Raw genomic sequence first — 20,754 nt, forward strand, 5'->3', positions numbered from 1 at the left:
GTGGGGCCCAAGGCCCCTTTCCCAGTGGGTGTCCTTAAGGAGAAAAAGGTATTTGGGGAGCCCCCTAGCAAGGGGTGCCAGAATTAGTTCTTAAGGCACAGCTGGGGGAAGACAAGGCACCAAGGCATAACTGGTAGGGGGGCAGGGCAACTCCAAGCTGAGGGCCAGGGTCACCCGAGGATGCAGGACCGCCCACCCTTGATGGGTAGGCTTTAGTACCGCCTGGACAGCCTTTGCAAAGCCTTGCTTGACACCCTTCTGCTGCAGAGCTGAGCACTGGAGTAGTGTACAGAAGAAATCTGCATGGCCAGCGTGGCCTTGCTGCAGTGTGATGGACGCCTGACCCTGCTTCTAGAGACACCGTAGGGTGTCAGGCTTGGCTCTCAGGCCCTTTTTGGTGCCCACTTCTGGATGCCACTTGTGCCACACATTCTCATAGGAGGGCAGAATGGCAATGGAGAAACATGACAAAGACGCTCGTCTGAAGAGTGTGCAGAGGTTGTCATACTCCTCCTGGCCCTCTATGTCCCACAGGTCCCAGTTCACAGGATGCCCCTCCACTGCACTCTGGGCACTGTATTGTTGACCACTGTGGGGAGGTGCTCCTTGGGGGAAGGCGCTGTTTGTGTAGCAGAGGAGCAGGCACGTCATCTTGCCTACAGCACCATCGCCCACCGCCACACACCTGTGGCTCTGCATCATGTGTGGGGCTGTTGCAGTGGCGGCTATGCCTCCTTCCTCTTCTGGCCTGGTTCCCTTCCAGCCTCTGCTCAGGGGGCGTCAGGGGTGGGGGTTGGGGGGAGCTGAGGGCAGTGGCCCCAATCCCCTTTCTTTTCCAAAATTTCAACCTTTCAGTTACTAATTTCTCCACTACATTAATTCCATTATTGAGGCCATGGTCAAGTTCTGTCTTCTGACCTTTACTTTGTATTTCCCTAAGGGTATGTGTTGACTTTATTTGTCAGGTTTTTAGAGTTCTGAAGGTGTTTGCTGTCACCTCACAGTGTTCTATGTAAGAAAAAAGCTCCAGTTTGACAGGCTTTTCTCTCTTAAATGTAGGAGTTATTTAACATAATCTAGATTTTGAAAAGTAGAATGCTTCTTGGAAATTTTATGTTTATAATTCAAGATGCAAAAATAGAGCTTGCTGTCTGAGAGGAATTCTCTTCATAGTGAGTACTTGAAAAAGTCCTCATCTTACTGAGACTGCATAAGAATAAGAAAAAATCTGTTCTTATAAATGAGATAGTTCTGTATTACGCTAAGTTATAGGTGAACTTCTAGTTTTTACTTTTGTTAGTTGATACTTATCATGGAGACTTAGGCCAAATGGAAAGAAAACTGAGCATTGTGAGTTGATGGAAAAAGGAGCCTCTACAACAAAGAAAAGAAGGCTGAAGTTGTTTCTCTATGAACTTTAACTATAATTTATCCCTGATTTTAATCATGGCAGATTTTACTAGAGCTTTAAAACTCATCCTTGCTGCTGTCATTTACTTTGTGTTAACCACTCATTGCTGAAACTTAAAGATTCAAACTAGAGAGATTTCTCTTCTTAAGGTTCAGAGCCCTTCTCTAATTTTCCCTTTTTTATTCTCTTGTGTTGTACTGCCTTTTCCCTACACATTTGTTGTAGCTGAGTTGTACAGTTCAAATTCACAGTCTATTTTTTATTTCCATGTGAGGGAATTTCAGAGTATAAGGTCACTTGGCTAATAATAACTAAGTCAGGTCAAGAATTTATCCTCCAATTAGCAAAATTGGGATCAATTAGAACCTCAAAATTCATAATAATAGAAATATAATAATACACTAACTTAAGAATCTGCGAATCCATACCCATGTACACAAAAGAATGAATAAATATGTAAAAGGTAAAGAAAGGAAAATCTCCTTCCAGCAGAATGCCAACTAATGAATGTAATAAAGGAGGAAGGAAGGAATGATGGAATTAGAAAATCACCACTTGGCAACCACCACGTTAATAATTGTTTTAGGCAAAAATCATCAATAGAAGCCAACATTTGTGGAGGAGTTTGCTAAGGAACATGACACACGGTCTCAAACTATCTCCTCCAAGATTTATCTAGTGATTACAAAGGGAAAGATAGACCCTGGTAGACACTGTCTTAATCAAATAACCAAAGTTAATATTGCCAATAAGGAGACCAAGTAGCATCTTCTCCCTCTGATGTGATGCACTGATACGTTGGCATTCCTGATCCAAATGCATAAACTCAGTCTAATCATGCAGAGACATCAAAATAATCTCAGTTGAGGGACTGCCTACAAATAACTGGGATGTAGTCTTCAAAAAAAGTTCAGGTCATGAAAAACTGATTAACTGTTCCAGATTAAAGGAGACTAAGGAGACATGACAGCTAAATGTAACATGCAATCCTGGAATTGGAGACTGTATTTAAAAAGGAAGGACATTGTTGAACAATTTATGTACTTTTACTATGGACTGTAGATTACAGAATGGTATCATACTGATGTTAAATTTTCTGATTTTGATAATTTTATTATAATTATGTAAGAGAATGTCCTTGTTCATAGGAAATGCACATTGAAATATTTAGGGGCAAATAGCTATGATGTTTGCAACATAATTTCAAATAATAATTGTTCAAAAAAGCAAATACACATACACAGAAAGAATAATAAAGCAAATGGGGCAAAATGTAAACACTTGGTGAATCTGGGAAAGAGTATATTGAAGTGTTTTCTATGATTCTTGCAACTTTCCTGTAAACTTGAAATTATATCAAAATAAAAAGTTACCAAATAAACCCAATTCTGACTTTTGGGAGTTAGTTTTTTAAAGGTAAAATCTTTTTTTTTTTTGGCTATGCCCACGACATGAAAGTTCCTGGGCCAGGGATCAAACCCAAGCCACAGCAGTGACCTGAGCTGTTGCAGTGACAATGTTGGATCCTTAATCTGCTGTGCCACAGGAGAACCTCTTTAAAGGTAAAGTCTTTAATTGTAGTAAGCACACAGAAGAGTGCAGACACCAAAAGCGTACAGCCTCATACATTTTTATGAAATGAACCTCCCATGTAATCACAATCCAGGTCAGGAACTAAAACATTACCAACATTCTGGAAGCGCCCTTCCTAGTCGTTACTGCATCATTCCTCGGCAAAGGCAGCCTTTCCATGACTCCTATTATCACAGTTTTTCCTCTCTTTGAATGTAATGTAAACAAGATCATACCATATGATTTTTTTGTGTTTATTTTTTTCCCCACTTTTTTGTCTGTGAGAGTCATTTCCTATTGCATGTATCTGTAAATCATTTATTTTCTTATTAACATTGCACTGTATTTAAATAAGCCATAATTTATTTTACCTGGTCTACCACTGTTAGACATTTGAGTTGATTTTTTTTTCTTTTTAGGGTCACACCTGAAGCATATGGAAGAAGTTCCCAGGCTAGGGGTCAAATCAGAGCTACATCTACTGGTCCACACTACAGCCACAACCATGCACAATCCAAGCTGCATCTGCAACCTACACCACAGCTCACTGCAATGCTGGATCCTTAACCTGAATCCTCATAGATACTAGCTGGGTTTGTTTCCACTAAGCCACAACAGGTCCTCCCTGAGTGATCATTGCCTCCTGTTATTCATCACCTCATGTAATCCTCTCTCCCTGAGTGTGAACTGGACCCAGTGACTAGCTTCTAATGAATAGAATATGGCAAAAGTCATGGAATTTCACTTCTGAGATTAAGTTACAAAAAGACTATGGCTTCCATTGTGACTCCCCTCTCTCAGATTGCATATCTGGGGAAAAGCAGTGCCATGTCATGAGGCAGCCCTCTGGAGAGGTCCAAGAGGTGAGACACAAGTGTGCTTGGAAGCAGATTCTCCAGTCCCAGTCAAGGCTTGAGATGACTGCAGTATCGCAACAGACTGTGAGCTAAGCCACACTGGATTTCTGTGAGAGGCAAATGTTTGTCATTAGCTGCTAAATTTGGGGGTAATTTGTTTTGCAGTAATTTAGGTCTAAGAGATTCTTTCTAGTTTTTGACTATTTCAAATAGTGTTGGACGAATCTTCTTATATGTGCAGTGCACATATGTGGGCATTTATTTTGGAGTGTATACCTAGGAGTAGAATGACTGGGTCATAGGGTACATTTCTGATAGCTTTAGTAGATACTGCCTTACAGTTTTCCAGAGTGGTTTTACCAGTTTATACCTCTACCAACAACATATAAGAGTTCCCGCTCTTTCATATTCTTGGCAGCACTAAGCATTATTGTTTTTTTTTAAATTTTAGTCACTATGGTATCTCATTTAAAAATATTTTATCTTGAAATAATTTCAAACTGAGAGAAAAGTTGTGAGAACAGTACACAAAACTTTCATGTTATCTTTACTAGATTCCTAAATTTTAACATTTTACCGTATTTCACTCTCCCTCTAATGTATATGATGATTTTTTTTCTGAGAACAAATTGCAACATAATGACCCATCCCTTAAATAACACAGTGCATTTCCTCCAAACAACAGCACTTTCCTATATAATCATAACATAACCACTCAGAATCAGAAAATCAACATTGATACACTACTATTCGATCCATAGACCCTGTTAAAAATTTTTTTTCTTAAAACTTAAGCTTTGTTTTTTTTTTTTGGTCTTTTTGCTATTTCTTGGGCCGCTCCCGCAGCATATGGAGGTTCCCAGGCTAGGGGTCTAATCGGAGCTGTAGCCACCGGCCTATGCCAGAGCCACAGCAACGCGGGATCCGAGCCGTGTCTGCAACCTACACCACAGCTCACAGCAACGCCAGATCCTTGACCCACGGAATAAGATCAGGGGTTGACCCCACATCTTCATGGATACTAGTTGGATTTGTTAACATGATGGGAACTCCTATTAGTACTCTTGATTGGGGTTTGTCCAATGCTTCCTCATGTCCAGGCTCAGGCTATGCATTTGGCAGAAGCACCCCCCAAACTGATGCTGTGCTCTTCTCAGCACATCACATCAGGAGACATCCGATGTTAACCAGTCCAATTGCTGATGGGGTTTACCATGATCGCCCGGCTAAGTTGACACTGCCAAGTTTCTCCACTGTGAAGTCATCATTTTTCCACTTGTAATTTAATAGTGTTTTGTAAAGAGACAGTCCCAGACTATTCCAATATCCTGTTCCTTATCAAACCTTGCCTACCAATCTTAGTATCCATTGATGATTCATTCCTCAGTCAGCCACCAATATGGTGGCTGCCAAGTGGTGATTTTTATTTTTATTTTATTTTATTTTATTTTTGTCTTTTGTCTTTTTTTTTTTTGTTGTTGTTGTTGTTGCTATTTCTTGGGCTGCTCCTGCGGCATATGGAGGTTCCCAGGCTAGGGGTTGAATCGGAGCTGTAGCCACCGGCCTACGCCAGAGCCACAGCAACGCGGGATCCGAGCCGCGTCTGCAACCTACACCACAGCTCACGGCAACGCCAGATTGTTAACCCACTGAGCAAGGGCAGGGACCGAACCCGCAACCTCATGGTTCCTAGTCGGATTCGTTGACCACTGCGCCACGACGGGAACTCCTGATTTTTATTTTTTTAATTAATTAATTATTATTATTATTATTTTGCCATTTCTTGGGCTGCTCCCGCGGCATATGGAGGTTCCCAGGCTAGGGGTCTAATCACGGAGCTGTAGCCACCGGCCTACACCAGAGCCATAGCAATGCTGGGTCCGAGCTGATCTGTGACCTACACCACAGCTCACGGCAACGCCGGATCCTTAACCCACTGAGCAAGGCCAGGGATCAAACCAGCAACCTCATGGTTACTAGTTGGGTTCGTTAACCACTGCGCCATGACAGGAACTCCCATGTGGTGATTTTTAAAGTCTACAATTGCTTTTACATTATTGGATGATATTCTATTGTAAGGAAAAGATTTCCCTCCTTCCTTATTCAATCATTCTTTTGTTCATATCTTTATGGACCCAGGGATTCCTATGTTAGTCAGTGGATTAGGGTCTGTTACTATTATGATGATGATGATCAGGTTGTCCCAGGTTTGGCTAGTGAGAACCCCCTCAGGCTAAATCCTGTCTTTTACACATATTCTTTGAGTACTTCCTTATTTTCTCTTATAAAAGGATATTCCAAGATCATTTTCTGCCCAGTCCTAGAACCAGTCATTTCTGAAAGGAGCCCCAGTTCCTTTTAGCAGAGAATGTATTTAGAAACCAAGATCTGGGTAACCAGTAGGCTTATAATAACTATGTATCACATGAATCCACTGATTATCTATCTACCCATCATCTATTTACTTATTTTTTGGCCATGCCTGCGGCATGCAGAAGTTCCTGGGCGAGGGAGTAAACCCAGACCACAGCAGTGACAGGTTAAGGAATCTGCTGAGCCCAATCATTTATTTTTATCAAGTGTGAGCTCACACCAACATCTCTAATTCCAATGCAGTACCTCCAGTGTTTTTTTTTTTTGTTTTTTTTTTTTCCTAGTCTCCTTCCATTCCATATGTGTTAATTCCTCCTCAGGTTCTGATAAGCCTGGCTCCTATCTTCATGTATTTATTTATTTCTCAGTCTTCCTGTATGTAACCAATCTCCCAACCACAAAGACTGCCTCCTTGGTTGGCGTCCTTCTTGGTCCTCCCAACTTTTCAGTTCTATCCCTGATGCCACCTCTTTGTCCAGCATCTGCCTTTGTTTGTTCTTTTCCCATGCCTGCCTTTTTTGGTGGCCATACTGGCACCTTCAAGGGATGAGCAAGGAAGGGCAGGGAAGACGAAGAGCCATCCAGCTATTCTGAATCTTAGGCCAGTGTTTTATTCATCTGGCTCCTTAGTGAGAATCTGACTCTCTTTAGAAAATTTATGTCCACCAAGAGGTTGGCTCCTTAAGATATTCCAGGGTACTGGGTTATTTAATGACTTAAAGTAACTAATATTTGCAGGATTAAGCATTGTTTAATGAGACTAGGGTAAAGAGAAGCAGGAGCAGGTAGGAAAGAAAATTTAGGGAAATATGGAGAACAGTTTGGAGGTACCTTAGAAAACTATACATAGAACTACCATATGACCCAGCAATCCCACTCTTGGGCATATATCCAGACAAAACTCTACTTAAAAGAGACACATGCTCCTGCATGTTCATTGCAGCATTATTCACAATAGCCAAGACATGGAAACAACCTAAATGTCCATCGACAGATGATTGGCTTAAGAAGATGTGGTATATATACACAATGGAATACTACTCAGCCATAAAAAGACCAAAATAATGCCATTTGCAGCAACATGAATGGAACTAGAGACTCTCATACTAAGTAAGTTAGAAAGACAAATACCATATGATATCATATCTGGAATCTACTATTTGCCACAAATGAACCTTTCCACAGAAAAGAAAATCATGGACATGGAGAACAGACTTGTGGTTGCCAAGGGGGAGGGGGAGGGAGTGGGATGGACTGGGAATTTGGGGTTAATAGATAGATGCAAACTATCGCATTTGGAATGGATAAGCAATGAGATCCTGCTGTATAGCAGTAGGAACTATATCTAGTCACTTATGATGGAGTGTGATAATGTAAGAAAAAGGAATGTATACATGTATGTTTGACTTGGTCACCTTGCTGTACAGTAGAAAATTGACAGAACACTGTAAACCAGTTATAACAGAAAAAATAAAAATTATTAAAAAAAAAGAAAATATAGAGAAATAATCACTATTCCAATTGGGTCTTAGATAGAGGTCAACTCCAGTCTTAGTTTTCTTTTCTTTTTCTTTTTAGGGCTGCACCTGTGGCACATGGGGGTTCCCAAGCTAGGGGTCACATTGGTGCAGCTGCTGCTGGCCTATGCTACAGATGCAGCAATGCCAGATCCTAGCCATGTCTGCGACCTACACCACAGCTCACAGCAATGCCGGATCCTTAACCCGCTGAGCGAGGCCAGGGATCCCGCATCCTTATGGATGCTAGTCTGGTTCACTACCATTGAGCCATTGACAGGAATTCCCCTCCAGTCTTAGTTTTATAGTGAGAATGTTTCCCATCAGTGCTCCTGCCCTGGAGCATGAATTTGCTATAGAAAGGCTGGTTGGGTTGGCATGGGGATGGTAGATAGGTTTTCAGATCCATCCTGTAGTGGAATGCACATTTTAGAATCAACTTGGCCTCCCTAGATGCTCTGTGGTCAGGCTGGACCCTTAAGCAGCTTCAGATTCCCAGGCCCCTGCCCCCAGGCTGGAGTCAAATGGCCTCTGGAGGGCAGAGGAGCACCATGTGATCTTCCCCAGTGCTCATCGGCGCTAACTACTTCCACTGCCTTGTTCATTTGCTATAAACTTCTAGAACTCCTTGGCAGGCTCTTCCATATTTTGTCTAATAAACTGTAAAGAATAAGAGTTGTATGGTCTGGCATCAAACTCAGAAAAGTTAAGTGACATTTATCTAATGTTATAAAGTTATATCTATATATATTTATATGAGACTCTTTGGTTCATAACTATAAATAGGTAATAGCAATTAGCAATCATGAATTAATGTTAAGTACAAAGATTTGTTTGATGTAGTCATTACTGTCAGTCTGTAAGATATAGCTGTTTGAATTTCTAACAGTGGGTGATGATAGCCGAGGTACCCCATATTTGGCTGTGTAGAACAGTGGCTAAGTTCAAGGATCATCTCCGACTGCTTGGGTTTGTATCCTTTTTTTCTGGTCGTTTTATGGCTGCGCCTGAGGCATACACAGGCTCCCAGGCTAGGGGCTAAATCAGAGCTGTAGTTGCTGGCCTACACCACATCCACGGCAATACGGGATTCGAGCTGCATCTGTGATCTGCACCACAGCTCACGGTAATGCTGGATCTTTAATGCACTGAGCAAGGCCAAGAATTGAACCTGTGTCCTTATGGATGCTAGTCAGATTCGTTTCCGCTGAGCCACGATGGGAACTCCCTTGGGTTTGTAACTTGATAGCACTCACTAGACGTGTGTCTTTGGACATGTCAGTTGCCTTTCTGTGCTTCAGTTCACTCATCTGCAAAAGTACTGCATGGGGCTCTTATGAGGTTTACGTGAGAAACCATATGTACAATTTTTAGAGCAGTGCCTGGCACATGAGAAGCATGCAATAAATATCAGTTTGCAGTTGTAATTGTTATCATCATCTTAAGCATCCTTAGCAAAAAATTCCACAACAAATCTAATCATCTTTGTCTTGGTTCTCCTTTTGACATCAGGAGCTTATTGTTTATGACTGAACATATATAGAGAGCACCTCTATTTGCTTTTTTGAAATAGATGAGACTGAGTTGGTCCATTCTGGGAAAATAGCTGGTTGGATCTAGCTGTAGTTTTCTTCAATCCCATTTATGTTTTCATCATTCTCACTGGGAAGTTGAAACTGCTCTTCATAGATACCAATGTTCCACTATCTGACCCAGCATTTGCTGACAACTTTTCAATCACTGTGGTCTATTTAATTCTCTCTACTCTAGAGGGATTTCTCTGTCAAGAAAAACTGAACTGAGCAATTTCAAACTTGTACTTTTTTTTTTTTTTTTTTTTGCTTCTTAGGGCTGCACCCGCAGCATATGGAGGTTCCCAGGCTAGGGGTCAAATCGGAGGTGTGGCTGCTGGACTATGACATGGCCACACCAAGGTGGGATCCAAGTCATGTCTGTGAACTACACCACCGCTCATGGCAACACCAGATACTTACGCCACTGAGCAAGGCCAGGGAGTGAACCTGTGTCCTAGATGCTAGTCAGATTCATTAACCACTGAGCCATGATGGGAACTCCAAATTTGTACTTAACTTTTAACTTAAAAAAAAACCTCTTCTGTTGAGGAAGAAACACTGAATGATGTTGGGTGGAGCTCTGAATTGGGAGCCAGAAGGCCAGAATTCAAGTTTCAATACTGTAGCTATTTGCAATTATCTACTGGGTATGTTCTAAGTGTGAAGCAATATGCCTGCCAGGCACTGAGGGGATTCAAAGAAAGGATTCAAACAAGTGGACTTTCTTCTCAGAGTCTCACAACCTAGTTGGAAAAACAAAGCAGCTGTCATACAAGACTGAATCAAATAAATGCAGAATCCAGCATCTCATAGTAAACTGGGGGAAAGAAGGAAATTGTAATAAGGGCGTTGGGGAAGGGTGCCCTAGGCAGTCAGGGCCTCTTCCACCCGTTGTGTGGTCTTCTTTGTATCACAAAGTCTGGAAACCCTGAATGGTATTCCCCAGACTCCTTTACTTTCAGGGTTCTTACTGTAGTTTATGTTCTTCCAGTGAGGGGCACTTGGCCAAGTTTGGAAAGCAGAAGAGAAGTCCAAAACATTTACCCCCATCTCGTGTGGCAGTGTTGGTAAGTGGATGTGTGGGCTTCTCAGACGTGAGCTTTCACAGTGGCCATGATGCTCCCCAGCTGATTCAGGGCTGTGAGGTCTGGGTGAGCAGCAGCTTCCGGCAGGTTCCTAATTGCTTGAAATCAGCTGTTTCTCATTCAGTACTCACTCTCTAATAAAACTAGGTCTTCTGCAATGCCATGCTCTTGTTCATTTCTGAGTCTTTACTTATCTGTCCCCTATCTGTCACCTATGTTGTCCTCCTACTCCCCCCATTTGTATTCTGTCTTTCATGGCCTAGCAACTAGTCAGTGATTGTTACATATTAAGCAACCAATACTTCTTTTGATGAACAGAGGAATGAATGAAAGAAAAGGAGAGGTTACAGATTTGGGCAAATCTGTAAGTGGGATGGGGATGGTGACCATAGTGGAGAGGGTAGAATATGAAGAGACAAAGCAGAGCAACAGTTGAAGGGGTTGGGATCATGAAGAGGATAAATGGAAATGTGGGCCTTCACGGAGTAATATCATTGGGTTTCTAATAATCTACTGAGAAAATACTGCCTGCCATGTCAGTAAACAAAGGATGTCACAGTTATCAGCAACTGCAGCCACCCTCATGGTGAGCCCTGAGGGAACCCGGGAAGGAAACAGTATCTGCCATCTAGCAGCCATCAGACAACTCTCCAAAGGGTGCAGCTCGAGGAAACTCAGGCTGTGAAAATACAAGATACTGGCCCCTGATATCTGAGGTGCATATCAAAGGAATGATTTCATTGAGCCCAGACTCTTGTGTCTTCCCATGTAGAAAAACACTAAATTCCTTAACTTGAGATATCTAGTTTTCTTTTATTAAAAATAATCTTTTGTTCCAACTACGTGCTCTTTGTTGCAAAACTCATATATGTCCTAACTCCCTCATTGCCTCCTTGGAGTTTTCTCAGGGTTACTTGAGATGCTGCCTCCTGGGCATGAAGTCCTAAGAATGTCTGCCAAATAAAACATAAGTCTCAACTTTTAGGTTGTGTATTGTTGTTTTTTTAAGTCAACACTACTCTATATGAAAAAAAAAAAAAGAAAAGCATCAAGTTTTGTTAACTATATAAGCATTTGCTAAAGAATAAAGGTCAAAGATAGGATGAGTGAAGAAGCATGTCTGGTATAGCTTGAGGGTAAGAAGAATGAATTGTCGGAGGTCAACCAGGTTGGAGATAAGCCATAGAAGAATATACCAAAGGAGAGCCCAAATAGGAAGATAGGTTCTATAGATGAATAATGGGGAAGGACACCCAGGCTGAGATAGATAGTAGTATTTTTATAGGATGCTTTAACACAATACCAAAAGTGTTTTTCAGGTGCATTATCCTGTTTATCCTCATAGCAACTCTATGAGAAAAGTACATACTACTATTAAAAATAAGTTTGCTTGGAAGAGCAATGTGTTTATTGTGGAAAATTAAAATACATAGACACACAAAGGGAAAGAAAAAAAAAATCACTCTTAAAACCATCTTTATGGAGTTCCTGTCCTGGTGCAGTAGAAAAATCCAATTAGGAACCATGAGGTTGCAGGTTCAATCCCTGGCCTGGCTCAGTGGGTTAAGGATCCGGCGTTGCTGTAGCTGTGTTGTAGGTCTCAGATGTGGCTTGGATCTGGCGTTGCTGTGGCTCTGGCGTAGGCTGGCAGCTGTAGGTCCGATTAGACCCCTAGCCTGGGAACCTCCATATGCTGCAGGTGTGGCCCTAAAAAGACAAAACAAACAAACAACAAAAAACCCATCCTTATTAACATCTTGATGCTGGCCTCTCAGCTTTTGTATGCCTATTTATTTCTAAATTAAACAATGGGATATCATATACTTCAGTTTGTTCTTAAGCTTGCTTTTTTTCGCTTAGGGTATTATGAACATATTTTTAGTTTTTTTTCTTTTTATGGATGTACCTGTGGCACATGGAAGTTCCCAGGCTAGGGGTCTAATTGGAGCCATAGCTGCTGGCCTACTCCACAGCAGGATTCAAGCCACGTCTTTAATTTATACCACAGTTCACTGCAACGCTGGATACCTAACCCACTGAGCAAGACCTGGGATCAAACCTGCATCCTAATGGATACTAGTTGGGTTTGGTATTGCTGAGCTACAACAGGAACTCCCTGAACCAGCCTAATTTTAATAACTAAGTCTATTTACCTAATTAAATTTAACCTAATTATAGCCTGACCATGCATAAAACTCCTTTTTCTGGGCTCCCTTTCCACAAACATCAGGTGCATTATCCTGTTTTATCCTCATAGCAACTCTATGAGAAAAGTGCATACTACTATTAAAAATAAGTTTGCTTGGAAAAGCAATGTGTTTATTGTGGAAAATTAAAATACATAGACACACAAAGGGAAAGAAAAAAAAATCACTCTTAAAACCATCTTTATGGAGTTCCTTTTTCCATCCAGAAACCATTATCTATAGGACCAAAAAAAAAAAAAAAAATCACTCTCTTTAACACAGTGTATTTCCATTCCTCATACCTTCTTTTGCTAAAGACACACATCCTACTCTCCTTGCATACTGAAAATTTTTTTGTGGGTTTTTTTTTTTTGGTCTTTTTAGGGCCACACCCACAGCATATGGAGGTTCCCAGGCTAGGGGTCCAATCAGAGCTGTAGCTGCCAGCCTACACCACAGTCACAGCAACACAGGATCCAAGCTGGGTCTTCCACCTACACCATAGCTCACAGCAATGCCAGATCCTTAACCCACTGAGCAAGGCCAGGGATCGAACTCAAAACCTTATTGTTGCTAGTCGGATTTGTTTCCATTGCACCATGACAGGAACTCCTGAAACGTTTACCTTAATATTTTTAGTAGCTTTAATTACATATTATAATTTTGACCCTTAAAACCTTAATATCTAGTGAAAACCAACAAGGATAAAGTAATTGTGAACTTTTCTCATACCAGCATTTTCTTTTTTTTCTTTTTTTTTTTTTTTCTTTTGTCTTTTTTTGCTACTTCTTGGGCCGCTCCAGCGGCATATGGAGGTTCCCAGGCTAGGGGTCGAATCGGAGCTGTAGCCACCAGCCTACGCCAGAGCCACAGCAATACAGGATCCGAGCCACATCTGCAACCTACACCACAGCTCACGGCAATGCCGGATCATTAACCCACTGAGCAAGGCTAGGGATCGAACCCGCAACCTCATGGTTCCTAGTCGGATTCGTTGACCACTGCGTCACGACGGGAACTCCATCATACCAGCATTTTCTGATTGGAACATTCCATAATCTCCAGAAGCATTCATTTTCTCATAGCATTAATTCCTTTCTTCTTTTTTTGTCTTTTTCTAGGGCTATACCCGCAGAATATGGAGGTTCCCAGGCTAGGGGTCTAATCGGAGCTGTTGCCACCAGCCTACACCACAGCCACAGCAACATGGGATCCGAGCCACGTCTGGGACCTACACCACAGCTCATGGCAATGCCAGATCCTTAACCCACTGAGCAAAGTCAGAGATCGAACCTGCAACCTCATGGTTCCTAGTCAGATTCGTTAACCACTGAGCCACAACAAGAATTCCTAATTCCTTTTTTCGATGTGGTAAAAGGTGTGTCTAATAAACACAAAAATGTTTAGCTTCTCTCTCATAAGGAAACAAAAGCAGGTAAAATTTAGATCTATTTAGCAATTAATATTCAGTATTTTATTTGAAATGACCTGGATATTCAATAATTTCCCATCATTTACCTTGACTAAGCAAAATTCAGGTTACCAAAAATTTGGAGAAATTATTTATTTTGGAGAAACTATTTAGATAGACATACCCAACATAATTATTCCTACAGAGTTCACATGAGAATTCTTATCTAAGGTATCTTATTTTATAACTTACACAAATATCACCATACCAAGTAATTTTTTTTGTTACTAACAAACTCTGCAACAGAAATAACATGAACTTATTGACCTTCAGTAAACCTAGGTACACTAAAAGAAAGACAGGTTTTTGGGTTTTTTGGCCATGCCCTTGGCATGTGGAAGATCCTGGGCCAAGGATCAAATCCACGCCACAGAAGTGACTTAAGCCACAGCAGTGGCAATGCCCAATCTTTAACCCACCGTGCCAAGGGAATGCCAAGAAAGACAGGTCTATGTTGATTAAAGCAGAAAGCTGCAGCTAGCTTTAATACCAGATATTAATATTGAATACATATTAACTTAATATTGAATATTTCTAGGTCACATGAACCTGAAATTCATTCTGCCCAGTTTCATTTCTATTTAGAAGCATTTAATTCATAAGCATTTATTTATTTTTTTAGGACCACACTCGTGGCATATGGAGATTCCCAGGCTAGGGGTCGAATGGGAACTACAGTTGCTGGCCTATGCCACAGCCACGAGGGATCCAAGCTGCATCTGCAACCTACACCACAGCTCAGGGCAACGCCGGATCCTTAACCCACTGAATGAGGCCAGGGATTGAACCTGCAACCTCATGGTTCCTAGTTGGATTCGCTTCCGCTGCCCCACAACAGGAACTCTGTAAGCACTTACTTTTAACTCAGTAAAATAGCATTTTTTATCAGTTTAATTTTGATAATATTTCCTGGAGGTAGAGATCTCTCATATGTACTATGTATACACAGACATGTAAATAGACAAATTTAGAGACCTCATAGATTCATTCCGAAAACTTAGTTATGAATAGGTATTACAATATAAACCTACTAGTTTATAAATAACAGTTGTCATTAAGTCAAATTTATTTGCTTAGATGACTACGGCTTTAGTCTTTTTCTAGGGCTGAATCCGTGGCATATGGAGGTTCCCAGACTAGGGGTCTAATCAGAGCTGAGGCCGCCAGCCTACGCCAGAGCCACAGCAACACCAGATCCAAGCTGAGTCTTTGACCTACACCACAGCTCATGGCAATGCCAGATCCTTAACCCAATGAGCAAGGCCAGGGATCGAACCTGAAACCTCATGGTTCCTAGTCGGATTTGTTAACCACTGAGCCACAATGGGAACTCCAAGGCTTTAGTATTTACAGAAAAGAATTTTAAGATTTGTATTTGCCTTTAATAAGCCCTTAAATCTATGAATTAGATTTGGAGTGAGAGAGACTTTCTAGCAGTTTTATTTTTATTTTATTTTTTGCTTTTTAGGGCCACACTTACAGCATTAGCAGTTTGAGTTTTAAAAGGCCCCTTTTCCTCCCCCCCCTTTGGTTTCAGGTTTTACTTGATTGAGCTAATTAGGCTCAGGTCTTTATAATTAGGCTCAGGTTTCTAATTGTAGAGATTTGCAGACAGTTCTTTTTAATCCTCCAAAGAACTGATCAGACACTTAACTATTAAAAGATTAATTTCCCCAACTGCATTTTCTTTTGGTTTTTTCCTTTTTCCTTTTTTTTTGGGTCTTTTGTCTTTTCAGGGCTGCACCCGCGGCACATGGAGCCTTCCAGGCTAGGGGTCCAAACGGTGCTCCAGCCGCTAGCCTACGCCAGAGCCACAGCAATGCGGGATCGGAGCTGCGTCTGTGACCCACACCACAGATCACAGCAATGCCGGATCCTTAACCCACTGAGCGAGGCCAGGGATTGAACCTGCAACCCCATGGTTCCTAGTCGGATTTGTTTCCGTGCGCCACGACGGGAACTCTTTTTCTTTTTAGGGGCGCACTTGGGGCATATGGAGGTTCCCAGGCTAGGTGTCAAATCAGAGCTGCAGCTGCCAGCCTACGCCACAGCCACTCAGGATCCAAGTGGCATCTGTGACCTTCACCACAGCTCACAGCAATGTCAGATCCTTAATCCAACTGAGCAAGGCCAGGGATCAAACCTGCAACATCATGGTTCCTAGTCAGATTCGTTTCTGTTGTTAAACCCAGAGCAAATCTCTATTACTGAGGGGCAGATATATATGCCCTGTCTTATAACTCCAGGCAGGGGAAGCATTCCCCAGCGAGACATAATATCTGTGCCGCAACATAATTAGGAATAAGCGATGTAACCATCTTATATAAAGCCCGCTTAGATATACCAATTTTTATAAACTTTCATCTCAAGTCTATCGACTTTTATACTTTTAACTTTAGTTTCATTAGGATCCCATCAACAAGCCTTGCTCTTACAAAGAGACCAAAAACATTCCTTTTTACCCTGATCACTTTATCTATTTTTGTATAAAAGGCTCTAGGGTCCCCAGTGAGGAGTTGAACTAAAGGACTCAGGCCTTTTTCTCAATTTTTTGAGCTTGATTAATTGGCCCAAGCGATTTGCTGGTTGGGTATCTCCTCACAGTTTTCTTCCAGCCACATATATATACATATACACACATTAAACTGGGGTAAATAGAACAGACTTGTTTGGCACTCTTTAAATTTGGTATTGGGCTGCACTCCGGGGGCATACAAGTTTTGTAACTGCCTAGCTTTGAGACCAAAGAAAGTGCCCCAAGACAGCGACAGAGACATCAGTGGTTCATAGACAGGGGATCTTACACACCTGAGGCAAGGTCCTAAGGTCCTGGCATGGCATCCCACTGCGTATGACAGGGTGCAAACAGGACAGGGCTGCAGTCTTTGCTACCTGGGGAAGAAGGAAGCTACCATTTATTTATAGGGGGAATTGCCATCAGGTTGGCTCATTAGTTGCCAAGGAAACCGACAGTTGGGGTGTGTCGTTCAGGTTAACAACCACTCAGGTTAGTCCCTCAGGTTAACTCCTCAGGTAAACAATGTTTCCCTTTAATAAACAAGCAGGTGGAGACTTTCTGGCCCAAGGACCAAGGGGTGAGCACATTCTTGTGAGTAGGTATAGGTGAAGCAGGAACTAGTCTAGCAGGGAACACACAAAGAACAAGAGAACAGCCATCCTGAGTGGCCTGAGCATACAGTTAGGGACAAATGGGAGTCCTTTTGACCCTTAGGTAGTGCTGTATCAAAACCTTTTTTTTTTTTCTCTGCACCTGAAGTATGTGAAAGTTCCCAGGCCAGGGATTGAGCCCTTGCCACAGCAGTGACCCTGACCACAGCAGTGACAATCCTAGATCCTTAACCTGCTAGGCTACAAGGGAACTCCCCAAAGTTTTTAATCCTATTAATACCCATTTTATTTACACCATTTCTTAATAACCATCTAAAGATTTTTATCCTTTTGGGATGAATTCCTTTAAAATTTCCATCTTGTTAGGAAGAAGCCTCTAGATGTTTCTTCAGTTTTATCTTACTTCCCTGTTAATCAGCCTAATTAACATTAATTATTCTAATGTTTTTATTAGCAGCTGTAAAACTCATCTGAGGGGAAGCAGAGATCACAAATACATTTTTTAAAATCGAGTTCTTAGGTTAGCCATTACACACACACACACACATTCCACCTTCTAATTTGTTTTTATCTCCATAGGTACTGGTAAAACAGATGTTTATAATGAGAGCTCTTTAAAAATTTGCCAATTTAGAAGTTTCTCCAACTTAAAGGATCCACCATCTGGCCATTAATAGCCATTAATATTTTTATAGTGACTCAAACCAATAAGATACAAGAGATGTTCCCACTAGAGAGTGTAAAGAATGCCACCTATACAAGATCCAGAAAGTTTATTTCCCCAAATAGTCTAGGAAATTAAAGTCCTTCATTGTACACGCTGATTTGATATCAGAGAAACAGCAGCGAATGTTGGCATGGAGCAATATCTTAATTTTCTGCTCAGGAATTGAACCTGGGCAGCCTGGTTGAAAACCAGGAGTCCTAGACACTAGACTAACTAGAGGCTAGAAGCAGAATTTCCCTGATTCTTGCCCCCTCTTGAAAGCAAGAATGTTTCAAGGAGGCAAAGACTTGGAAAATACATAAGGTTTATTGTTAGAGTCACAGTATGGTATGTGGGAGAGCACACAAAGAAGTAGTTTATTTAAGTCAGAAGCAAAGCAGTAATACACGCCCTAAAGATGAGTGCAGGTGCGGGTGTCCCCCTCAATGAGGAGGACGCCAGAGAGGTGATTAACTCACTTATATAGCACAGTTCTTCCTGGTCTTTTTTTTTTTTTTAAACATTTAGCCAGTTATCTTGTTTTATTTCTCATACCTGACTGGACACAGGACCCTCCCTGATATGCGATATGTCTGCACATCTTTTGGCAAAAAAGGATTCTAGAGCAAAGGGTGCCAGGGCGGTATCAGGACTTATTATGGCCTGGCACCCCCTCTCATTTTGACCCCTAGGAGCATCACTGCGCATGTTGAATTGGGGAGCTCTCCCTGACCCCAGGAGTGATTGATTGGTCATCATATCTTTCTGCTCCAGCAGAGCTCAGCTCCTGCCATTAACTTTTTCCTTGAGGTGTCAAAGAGAGAGAAATAAGGTCCAATTTACTTGGCCTAACAAGTCCCAACTGTTCTCAGCCCAGGGGCCCATCTACCTCCTACCTCAGATTCACTGAAGTTTAAGATGGCACAAAGCCCCTGAGAGTTGGCACATTCAGGCAAAAGACTGCTCAGAATCCCAGTCTATTCCATCAGTTGCCAGATGTATGCCATATGTATACTTTCTGGAGGGCAGAGACTAAGTTCTCAAGATACACACACAACACACACACATACACACACACAGCCTGCAGAAAATCAGGTAGAACATTTACATTTCAAAAGAGAGAAATGCAAGTTTCCACTTAGAAGGGGTTTTTTCCTTTAAGATCAAAATTCTGAAAAGATATTTTATTTTTTGCTTTTTAGGGCTGCACCGGTGGCATATGGTAGTTCCCAGAGCTATAGCTGCCGACCTATGCCACAGCCACAGCAACGCTGGATCCTTAACCTACCAAGCGAGGCCAGGGATTGAGCCTGTATCCCCATGGATCCTAGTTGGGTTCATTAAATGCTGAGCCACAAAGGGAACTCCTGAAAAGATATTTTATGAAGCCAGCTTTCTGTAATACAACTGCGTACTCAATAAAAGAGCCTCATGTTGGCCATTTCCAGGGCAAGAATTCCTTTAATTCCCAATTAAGTATTTTGTACATACATAGACCTGGCAAGAAGTTAGTTGGAGGCAAAGATGTTAGGCCAGCCTCTCACCTAATCACCCAGTCCAGACCTCTCAGTGTCTCAATTGAGGAACTCCCAGTGTCTTTCAGCTAGAGTCCTCCAGTAGCTCTTGACTGGGGGGAGGGGGGGTGTCACTCTGCAGTATCTTTCAGCTGGGGAGCCAGGTACCTGTTAGACACTACCAAATAAAACTCAGGATCATAAACCAATAATCAGGAGATCCAAGAACCAGGAGAGACTCATCTAAATTTGTCTGGACTCTGAGGATGCAGACGAACCCAAGGGGCCTTGGCTGGCACCAGGATCTCAATTCTTAGAGTTGAGGTGAAGGAGAGAGGTCTGCTCTGGATCCCTTCATTGGTCACAAAACCTGTTGGCTGAAAAAAATGCCCAACCTACGAGTTGAGAATTATGTTTTATTTGGCAGACTTAAGCCCAGGAGACAGACTCTCAGCTCTAAGGGACTATTCTGAAGAGGTAAGGGAGGAGCCTGGATAACGAGTTTTTGTAAAAAGGAACAGGTATCTTGTATAGCGAAAGATTATCTTTAATTAAGAGTTCCTGTCGTGGTGCAGTGGTTAACGAATCCAACTAGGAACCACGAGGTTGCGGGTTCGATCCCTGGCCTTGCTCAGTGGGTTAAGGATCCGGCGTTGCCGTGAGTTGTGGTGTAGGTTGCAGACACAGCTCGCATCCCACGTTGCTGTGGCTCTGGCATAGGCCGGTGGCTACAGCTCTGATTCGACCCCTAGCCTGGGAACCTCCATATGCTGCGGGAGCGGCCCAAGAAATGGCAAAAAGACAAAAAAAAAAAAAAAAGAAAAAAGAAAAAAAGAAAAAAGATTATCCTTAATTAAAGAAGACTAGATATCTCAAGTTAATAAATTTCACACTTTGTATGGGAAGATGCATACATCTGGACTCACTGAAATCATTCCTTTGATATGCACCTTAACTATCTAGGGCCAGTATCCTGTTTATTTCCACCCTGAATCCCCTCAAAGTGCACTGCTGGGGGTACCTGCAGTAGCTAATGATTTGAGGGCCACAGCATCCTTTGTTTACTGACATGGCAGGTGATATTTTTTGTTTACAAGTGGAATAACTTGGATCAGTAGGTTTACATTTCATGACTCCCCCCACCGCCACATTTCCAAGACTGGACTCCTGAAGAATCTCACCAGCTGTTGGAGAGCATCTTTCCTGCAAATCTTCTACAACACAGGGTATTACAATTTTTTTTTCCATTTTTAGATGCTAAAATAAACATTATTCTCATTTTTAAAAACAAGAGCTGAGGTCAAAGGAGGCTGCAAATGGTATGGCATGGATGGCAGAGCCTAAATATATCCAGGCCAA

At 41.9% G+C, this 20,754-nt stretch overlaps 1 pseudogene; it reads right to left on the reverse strand.

Annotated features, from left to right (window-relative positions):
• Window positions 1-170: 170 nt before the first annotated feature.
• On the reverse strand, window positions 171-699 carry LOC100157923 (rho-related GTP-binding protein RhoG-like; annotated as a pseudogene).
• Between the last annotated feature and the right edge of the window lie 20,055 nt (window positions 700-20,754).

This window comes from Sus scrofa, chromosome 7 (genome assembly GCF_054392235.1).
Source record: "Sus scrofa isolate SSC_HxYL_T2T_F1_AM1 chromosome 7, Sscrofa_HxYL_maternal_Yorkshire_Landrace_v2.0, whole genome shotgun sequence".
In the NCBI taxonomy this organism is placed as follows: domain Eukaryota; kingdom Metazoa; phylum Chordata; class Mammalia; order Artiodactyla; family Suidae; genus Sus; species Sus scrofa.